Below are 9858 nucleotides of genomic sequence, written 5' to 3'. Positions count from 1 at the left end.
TGCTGGATTTAGGTTATATTGGAATGCTGGACACAAAATTTCAATAGTGTTGGTGGACACAGTAACTAGTGTTGAAAGTGGATACTGGACAATTACAAAGGGATCAAGAATCTAGAAGATATTCAGATATTTGAAGGTAATTAGGACAAGGGAGCCATGTAATGATGACTTGGGAAGATTCCTGTTGCTATCTTTTCATTTTCTTTGTGTTCTGTGCTAGGAATTCTAACCTCTCCCCAGTTTCAAAAGTTAGGAGAGACACCAGTCAAAGCAGAATTGGCCAGAGCCTGGCATTCTGACAGAGTACCAGATGCTGATCTGGGGAAGAAACACACCTCTAAAAAGTTTAGACCTCTAGAAAGGCCCAGGAGTATTTGACTGGAGCCTGTCAAAGCAGTAAGGCACAGTAGGGCTTCATGAAGGTCTTGCATTGGGTGTGGAGAAATGTCTAAGACAGAGAGCAAACAGCATCTGGTAAGCACAGCAAAGCCAATGGGAGCCCTAGTCGGGAGCACAAGAGTTATGAAAAAGCTTGCCAGACTCCAGGAGAATTTATTCTATGGCATACCAAGTGGGCGTACCATGAAGTGAGAAAGGCAATGAGTTGAAATTGGACTCCTAGGCAGGAGGAAGTACATTGAAGAGACTGACAGTTCAAGGCTTGTCCTGTGCAAGAGGCCTGGAGTCTGGCCTCTAGAAATGGGGAATAGATTTTGTCCGGCAGCCAAGGGGACCTCATGTTGGCTAATGAACTTCTCGTCTATGGCTCCCTGAATTCCCCCAGCCCAGGGTAATGGGATAATTTCCAGAGTCATCTCAGGCCTGGCTGGACCTGTAGGTTGGGATTAAGTGGTTCCAGCTTCTAAGGTTAGAAAGATATAGAGGCAGGAAACCAAGGGGATCCTCACCATGGGTTTTTTTTTTTTTTTAACTCAATTCTTCTTTCCTCCCCCAACTACAGTTTAGTGAAGTGGGCATGTTCTAAGAGTATGTTCAGAGGAAGAAGACTGACAACTATTCAAGTCAAAGAGGGGCTACCGCACTGTGGCCAAAACATTTACTGCTCGAAGCAGTCAAATGCATTTCTTGTTCTTTTATGTTCCAGAGTATCTGATACTATGTGGGACACACATATACTTTAAGTGCATATTGACACATACCAGAAAGACATAGCTATAGAAGAGGTATGTGTGTGTGTTTAGTTACTCAGTTGTGTCCAACTCTTTGCCACCCCATGGACTATAGCCCACCAGGCTCTTCTGTCGGTGGAATTCTCCAGGCGAGAGTACTGGAATGGGTAGTCATTCCCTTCTCCAGGGGATCTTCCCAGCCCAGGGATCAAACCCAGGTCTCCCACATTGCAGGAAGATTCTTTACTGTTTGAGCCATTAGGGAAGCCCATAAAAGAGGTATAATACTGATAAAATATGGTATTTCCCAAACCACTACTATCCCATCCCAATTTATTTTCAAGTGTGCCCTTATCTAAAATGTCTTATTTTATTTAAGTCGTTGCAAAACCTCATTCTTATCTTCTCACTTTAAAATACAAAATCTTAAATACTTGGAAGATATATTGCTACCATATAATTCACAGGCACACACACACACAACAATAAAAGAACCAACATATTGCTGAGTTAGCAACTAAATAAACAGCTAAGTACACCCCTTTTGTATCATTAAGTAGCGTGCATTCTTAAAGTGATAATGGAACTAAATTTGGAGAGAACAGACTGGTAGGTTTCAATTTATTTGTTTCACAATCACAGCCTCAAACTGAAGGGAAAATTACGCGGCAGTTTGATAAATAAAGCCCTATACATTCACAAACAAAATGCAAAATGCAAACTTCTAGAACTTCAAATAATCAAGGATCTTAGATTAATTCCATCAGTGGTGGAGAGTTTTTTGTTGTTGGGAATTTGCTGGAGAATTTAGTATGAAAGCATTCTAACTAGTGTCTGATTATATCAGTGTCTCCATTTCCTCTTAGAACACACATCTGTTGTTGTGGGGGCTTTTCGGAGGGGAGAGTGTGGTTGTGGTTATTATGGAAATACGGCAAAACCAAATATTTTAAAGCAGATGAGAAGAAATCCACAGACAGTTGGCTCACAAATGTTGCAGGCTTTCCGCACCTAGGCATAAAGCAAGCAGCGGTAACAGCAGCGTTCCTGGTGGCCCCTGTTTTATCTGTGTCCAACACTGGACTGCTCTTGTTAGTTAACTGACTGGAGATTGTTTCCCCCTTTATTCCCTCGCTCTCTTTTTTAATTGTTGTTACTCTGTTTTGCCTGAAAGCTGCAGTATCTCACTGTTCATTATTCCTGGTTCAGTCAAATCCTGTCCAAAATTAACCCACGGCGTGCTGGAGTTATTCCCTCGCTCTGCTTCTTCCTACACAAAACACAGCACATGGACCTTGCTGTTGCTCTTAAAAAATTTACAGATCCTATAGAAGTAACTTTTAATGAGCTCAATGCTGATTTTACCCGCCTGTGTTTCATATTTAAAATTCCTAACATTTAATATTTAAGTTTCCAATTATTGACAAACTGTTTTAAGTCCCATCACACTTAAATCCTCTCTCTCTCTCTCTCATACAGACCTAGTTCTAAAGAATCCGTTTTAACTTTAGCTCCACGTTTTCTATTTTATTCGTATTTTCTACTCTTTAAAAGAGTCTTCTGAGACTTCAAATTCAAGCTGTAAGACAGGAAAAAAAAAAAAGTCAGCATCAATGAGAGAGGGGAACTAGTTTCTTCTCCCAGCATCAGATTCCAGAGTATTCCATCTGAATTAAGTGCAGCCATCAGAAGAACCATAGAAATGGGAAGGTTGCTGTTATAAATTAATGATTATTTGCTGTGCATGTTAGAATGGCTGTTTGTTCCACATTTTATTGTGATGTTTTATTCGTATGCAGTGCAACAGTAATTGGGTCTTAAACATGATAAAGTATCTTAAAGCTGCATTGGTAGCTGAGCTGCCTACAGCAGGTTTTTAACTCTAGTTAAAGAAGGTTAATCAAAGCTAATGAATCTGTTTTATCCAATGCCACAAGTGTATCCAAAAAATATGCAGGAGGTGACTAAAATCCGGATTGTTCAGTTGGAAATGCAAATGCATTTTCAGCATAGTAATGTTGTAAGCATTTTTGATGTTCCTGGATGGATGGCCCATACCTGCAAACCCAATACTTTTCTTAACTTTCTGCTGCTCACTCTTCTGCCAGAGAAAAATACATATATACGTATATGAGCCTTATGAATATACAAGGGTAGAAATGCAATCCCACATAGAGCCTTCGGTGTGAGAATATCAAGAGACTGTTGCATTCAGAAGTTCAGAATAGCTCTGCTCTTTATGAAAGAATATGAGGAGCCCCTAATAAGGCTAATTCATTAGAACAAGTGTTTGTTATTAAAACACACCACGCACGACCACAGGCATCCAAGCCAGACAGTGTGGCAATTAAAGTTGCCTCCCTGCAAAACTCGGGCTGCCCACCAACTCTCGCCCACGAGTTCTGTTTTGTTTTCTTATTAGAAATGACATTGAAGAATGCAAGTTCATAATTTGTCAGGCAGCTGAAGACGGATCAGTCTCTGGCCATGACACTGTTGTGTCCCCTTTCAGTCAGAAGGTTTTAAAAATTCAAATTGTCTGCCTGTGTCCTTTTGCAAGGCTGGGGAATCCACCTTGCTATCTTGAACGCTGCCCCGTTGCACCGGGAAAAAAAAAAAAAAAACGCACAAAAAAACCTCACAGCTAGAAATCATCCTCTAAATGTCTAAATTCACAGTGGTGGAGAGTTTTTCATCTTAATCCCAGCATTTACAGAAAACACACAGACACACACACCCTCAGTCTGCACGGACACCTTTCCCCCCTTGGCTACTAGTGGTGGTTTGGAATGAGATTCATAGCGACTCAGAGGGCTGCTGCTGGCCTGGAAAAACCCCCTGCCTATGAGACAGAAAGGAGGGGGCGGGGGCATATTGTAGCTTTCCACCCAGCTCTCTTTTTAAACCTAAATAATATTTGTACTTTAGGGGGAAGGGTGTGAAAACGGGATGGACCAAGGAAGCAAAGGCAGGACCCAAGACTCCAGGGATGGAGGAGAAAAAAAAAAAAGCCCGAGGACTGAATCTAGGCTTGGTCCATGGAAAGCCTCCATCACAGGTTTCAAAAGCATATTTTTTCAGTTTCACCAGCCACAACCCCCTCGATGAAAACTAGTTGCGAAATTCAGTGCCTGTTAGGCCTCAGCTAATTAGAAAAAATGGGCTTTTTTTTTTTTTTTTTTCTTTTCCTTTCTTTCTTTAGCACCTTTTCTTTCAAGCATTTAGTCTCAGGAGGGGAATCCAGGCTTTTGGCCGGGCTGTTTTGAAAACACGCCTTTGAATGCCTCTCCCTAATTCACGCCTTTTGTTTTTCGGCTTTTGTGTTTGCCAGTTTGACCATATAACATTATACATCTGGTGTATAGCTTGTTGGGGCTTTTTTCTCCCAGGGATCCTATGCATTCCCTATAGGATCCTCCCGGGCTTCAATTTGAGCGATCTTGTAACAGAAAGGGGTAAAGGAGCGCAAGGAGGCTGGGGGCAGGCAGAGAGAGAAATGAGCGAAACCTAAAAAAAAAAAAAAAAAAAAAGTTGAAAAGAATTCTTTTGCTCTGGTCTTTTCTTCTCACTGTTGCGACTGGACCCTGAGTCAGCCGGCGACAAGGCCTCGGTGGGAAAATTGACGGGGCCACAGAATAGATAACTCATTGGAATTCTGGCAACATATTCGTAAATAAAACAAAAGTGGAGAGGCGGGCTGGGGGGAGGGCGCGTGTTTCTGGGGAGGCGCGGGGCTGTGGGGGTCTGGGAGGACCCTTCCAGGGCTGGCTCCCTGACTCCCCTCTCGCAGGGGACATCTAAGATGGTCAAAGGAAAGGAATTCAGACTGTGTTGTCCAGGCTTGTTAGGCAGAGCTCTTGCAGCTGGACATGTTTATTATTGCAGCTATCAGGGTGCTCTTGCACACACACGTTCCAAGCCCCAGAGAGCTGAAATAATCCACCTTGTTTCTTCAGAGCGGGCAGGCAAGTTCTGTGCCTCCGAAGGGGTTTCTTTTTAAAAAGGAACATTCCTGTGCACAACTTTTTTTTTTTCTCCTCTTCAGGAGGAGATGTCCCCCAGATTCAGTTTGCATTTATCTTTTCCAGCCCCTACCTCTCAGGCACACTTTTGACAAAACAGCTTCGATGGGTTTTTCTGGGTGTGATGGTATTTGTGTATGTTTCCTAATGGTAGAAACTCTCAATCTTCTAGCTGATTTTGCTATTAATGTACATAGTGTGTAATCTTCTGGCGGATCCTGTCTCAGTCTCTCCACCTGCAAAATGGACACAGCAAAACACCAAAGTCAGAATTTATAGTTTCCTGTATACTTTGAGTTCCTTTTTATAATGGCTTTGTTTGATACATGTATTTCACATATCATATATATGAATAAACTCATCATAAAACCCATTATAAATAAATATTTCATGTCTTGATTTGGAATAAGATAAAACCTAGAATAAATAGGAAGACAGTATGTTTGCAGCCGGTGTTTGAAGCTAATACCAGCATTCTATTCTTTACTGCTGAACAATTTCAAAAGCAATACTAGGCATGAAAACAAAACAAACTCATTTCAGTGCAAAGCTTATGAGTTGTTTGTGTTTCCCTGAATTCAACGAGGGGGTGGGTGGGCAGGGAATTTATTTTAAATATAGAAGTGTGGAAAATATAACAGAGTCGGCAGAATATCTGGAAGGTTCTGCAGCTCACAGTGCAGAGTTTATTAAAGAGGTGATGTAACTTGTGAATATAGTTTTCAAAAGTAGTCATGAAAAGACTGAAAGATCTTACAAAAAATGCTATTTTGGGCTTACATATTTGTAATTCAGATTACCAGCTGGTTAACCCTTTGATAAGAGTTTCTTTAGCTGGAAATCTGTATTCCTGTCTGTCCTTAATCAGTCTAGTCACCTGACCAATAATGCAGATCCAAGGGTAAACACAATTAAATTAGAAAGTATTTGGAGGAAAAGGTGAGATCTTTTTAAAAATATATGTATTTTTAACTAAGACACTTTGCTGTTTCAATCAAACACATAAATTATACAATAGGCTAATTGTCAAAAATCTGTTTTTTTTTCCTAAACATCATTCAGATGGGTAGAAAAACGCCTGCTATTCAATATTGAAATATACTGTAATTCCTTGGGAAAAGTAACTTACCTTAAGGAACAATTTCACTTAACAGACAAGGACTATTTATTTACTCTGAGTTTCCTGCAAGGTTGTCTGTTTTTTGTTTTGGTTTAAAATGGTTTCAGAACATGGAGAAGTAAGACCATCCTCAACTGAAAGGAAAACAAAAAACAAGAATCACGGACTTTAAAATCCTTCAATGAATTCCTTAGCTTCAAAATGTAAAACTGTCCCAGCAAGAATGTCACAAAGTGTAAGCACAGAAGGATATGTATTTTACTGAAAACATTCTCTCCAGAACGTCCAAAGAATACACAAAGAATAAGCTGCTCTTATTTATATGACAATGTCTGTATTTATCATAGTTTCAAGTCTGCTTAACAGTCCGATACCATTTTCTAAAAGATGTCTTAGTTAGACTAAGACTCCTAACCCACCCACCTGCTCTTTTAGCTCACGAGTCTTGGTTTGAAGAAAAATGTCCTTTATGTTTCTGTGAAGACTGGCTTTATTTCTAATGAAGTGGGAGTTTAGAATTAGAGGTAAACCTGGTGCAGGTCGTCCAGCAGCAGCAGCAGCAAAGTAAAAATGACAAATAGCAGTTCCCCACTTAAGAAAATAACATTCTGTTGATTGACCAACACCCTTTAAATTTTAGCTCTTAACAACTCTTACAGAAACAGGAACTGCCAATAACAAACCTGATTTCCAACGTCCCCAAGGTAATAATAATCCACTAATTTGACTACATCCCAGCTGGCCCTCTGTAACAGTTTCTCTCTGGTTTTTGAAGCAGAGAGGCCTTATCTTTGGAGGAAAAAAAAAAAAAAAAGAAAACACACGCACAGGGAGGGTGGGCAGTGAAGTTAAGGAGTGTGGAGAGAAAACACATGGAAATTTAATGTGAAAGTTTCTTGTTTCAATAAAGCTGTTAGGTTTGGCATGAAGACTGTTATCAGATGGTTCCTTTGACATTACTTGAGCCTTTCAGTAAGTAAGACAAGCCTGAAGGATTAGGTTGTCAACTTCAGCCTGTCATCTTTAGGACAGGGGAAAAAAAAAAGTTTCTTTTTTCTTGCTCTTTTTTATGGTTGCATCTTCCTTCACCAGCTTTGGGGACTGCAGGAGAGGCATTTAAGGTGTAGAAGACAACTCCGACCCCACACTGATCACGGATGTTCTGCTTTTAAAGATGAGTGAGCCAGCCAAGCTGTAAGGCTAATCACTCTGGGTAAGTATGAATTTATCTAAAGAGGATTTCATGTGGAACCCCCTGAGCCGGCCGCCAAACGGATGACTGCACACTTGAAGAAAGTTAGTGGGCCTTCTCCCAATCAACTGTCAGGCCACATAAAAGGTTTGGAACGCGCTGACTTAAGCAAACGATATTTAGCCATCTAAGGAGACCAGAAGGCCCAAGATTTTGCTTTGTTGGAGCTGACAGGAAATATTGATACGTATCAAGTAACACTCCTGATGTAAAAGGGAAGATGTGATTCTTTTCGGCACTATCTCTATTTACAAAAGTGTCTTGTGCTTTGGGAAGAAGGTGGGGGAAGGGGAAATGCCAAAGCCAACACTTCACTTGGGACTTTGCCAGCTTTCCTGGGACCGCAATTTAGTGAAAATAGGAATCAAACTACATCAGCTTTTTTTTTTTTTTTTTTTGAAACAAAAGGTGTTGGAATTGGAATCTGCAGACTCTCTGAATGTCTAGCTGATGGGTGGACCTCGTCCATCACCCCAAATCTATCCCTTGAGTTGATTGACTTAGAAAGCCTGCTATGGATTATGTTTTGGTGTATAATATGCAAGTGTCTTCCAAATATCTGGCTCTCAGGCCTGAAAAGCAAATGCTCTGAACAGGTCCTAGGTATTGAAGTTCTATTTTCATGAGTAATAATGTTCAGGATCCGAATGATTCATCCCTTTCAGTATTTAAACCACATGGGTTGGTGGGAGGGGAATCATAATGTCCTGTATTGGCAAAGTCTAATGGGAACATAGAGCTTTTACCATAGAATAAAGGTTGGGTTGGAGGGTTTCATTTAAAAGGAAAAAAAAAAACAAAACCCTATTTTATCAGAAGACTAAACGTTCTCCATCAGTAATGTTGTGCCTGAGGTGATACCTTGAAGATGCTGGAGGTGGCAGTGTTAATGAAACACCCATTGGCACTAAACAGCATTTCTAGAATCCTGATTGTAGCACTAGAAAGGAAAGTGAAATTTGTAACAGCACAATAAACAAGGGAAACTGCAGAAAAGAACCTGCTTGTTCTGAGAGGAAGATCGCTTCCAGTTAAACAAAGAAATTTAGGGTCGTCTGCTTTTCATGAAAATCGCATACATATGGCCTTTGAAATTTGTCACTGAAGACGTTTTTTGCTCTAAGGTAAAATTCACCACTTTATAGCTTTTCAGCTGCAAATCTCTGGCTTTTTTTTTTTTCTTCTCTCTTTTGGCCCGCAGCCCAATATGAATGTATGATCACTAGCACAATAGTTAAACATCTGAGCCTTTTTGAAGTGCCTTCAATGCTACAGTGATGTGATGGTTGATTGCCTAGCCGTCCCTTTAGAAAAGAACTTCATTCTGCCCCCTAGTGGTAGAGATTAAAGTTTAATGACTACTTCATAATACAATAAAGCCTTCCCGTTCCAATGTTTCCCATATTTTTAAGAACATTCTATAGGGTGGGAAGTACTGATGAGTTTCCTCATAATCAGTAAAGTGTATATTTTCATAGGAAAACTATACTGAATGGATTGTTCTGCAAGCCAGATAATCGTTTCATATACCTTTCATGCATTTTGCTGTATACACTGCCACTATAAACTGCTATTGTTCCCACTACCAGATCCCTCCTGGAAAAATTCTGCAACATCTCAATGGAAGCTTTTAGCCAAGAAGTGTATGTTATCCTCAAAATAGTTGAAGGAAGAGAAAGCATTCCCTATTGTCAGATGTTGTGGAAGTTTACCTTACTTCTCAGAGGACTATTTTTGAACAAAAGGTAACGGAAGAAGTTCTCACTAATTACAGCGCTGGTTACTTCACAGGTCACATTTCCTTAGGGTTCCAGTTCATAAAGTAAGGCATGTATCCCCAGCATAAAAAGGGGATGTTGTGATGTCGACACGATTTTTGACATGGGAAATGTTGATCATGTCCGGTTCTTTTGGAGCTGACGACGAAGTAGAAGGGATTTGTTTGGGTTTTCATCCTGTCCCGGCTTTGTTTTCTTTATGTATTTATTTTTTTAATCTTTCGTGGAGGGTTCATATTCTGCATGCAGGTGGAGCATATGCAAGCACGTGAAATCAAGCCCTCGGAATGGAGCAACCATCCAACGCGCATGTATGTTTAGGTCTTGCAGAAGTGAAAGCTCATGTTGGAGGGAGATGGAGAAGGCTACGGAGGAGGAGGAGGGGTCCACGGAGAGTGGACGGGGCAGCTGGGCCGTGTGTAATGTGTCAGTTCGCGCCTGTGCCGCCACTGTCCTGCCGATGTTGGAATGCAGGGAAGGCGCCAGTTTATTGAATGAGGAGCCATGTAAATTCCGGCCGTCAACATGTGATCAGTCCTTCGGACAAAGAGAGAGG

At 40.8% G+C, this 9858-nt stretch overlaps 1 long non-coding RNA gene across 3 annotated transcripts in view; it reads right to left on the bottom strand.

Annotated features, from left to right (window-relative positions):
* Positions 1-1734: 1734 nt before the first annotated feature.
* LOC113879902 overlaps positions 1735-9858 on the bottom strand; it is an 18687-nt gene continuing 10563 nt past the window's right edge. Inside the window, exons 1-3 of one of the 3 annotated variants that reach the window (XR_003507510.1) lie at positions 6956-7025; positions 6282-6406; positions 1735-5388 (exon numbers count right to left, since the gene is read on the bottom strand). This is a non-coding gene — a long non-coding RNA (uncharacterized LOC113879902). Of the gene's footprint in view, positions 5389-6281; positions 6407-6695; positions 6933-6955; positions 7026-9858 lie in introns of those variants that run through there. The other 2 variants (XR_003507512.1, XR_003507511.1) reach the window with 2 other exon arrangements.

The sequence above is a fragment of the Bos indicus x Bos taurus genome, chromosome 21 (genome assembly GCF_003369695.1).
Source record: "Bos indicus x Bos taurus breed Angus x Brahman F1 hybrid chromosome 21, Bos_hybrid_MaternalHap_v2.0, whole genome shotgun sequence".
Lineage (NCBI taxonomy): Eukaryota > Metazoa > Chordata > Mammalia > Artiodactyla > Bovidae > Bos > Bos indicus x Bos taurus.
This window is presented reverse-complemented; position numbering and strand designations above follow the sequence as displayed.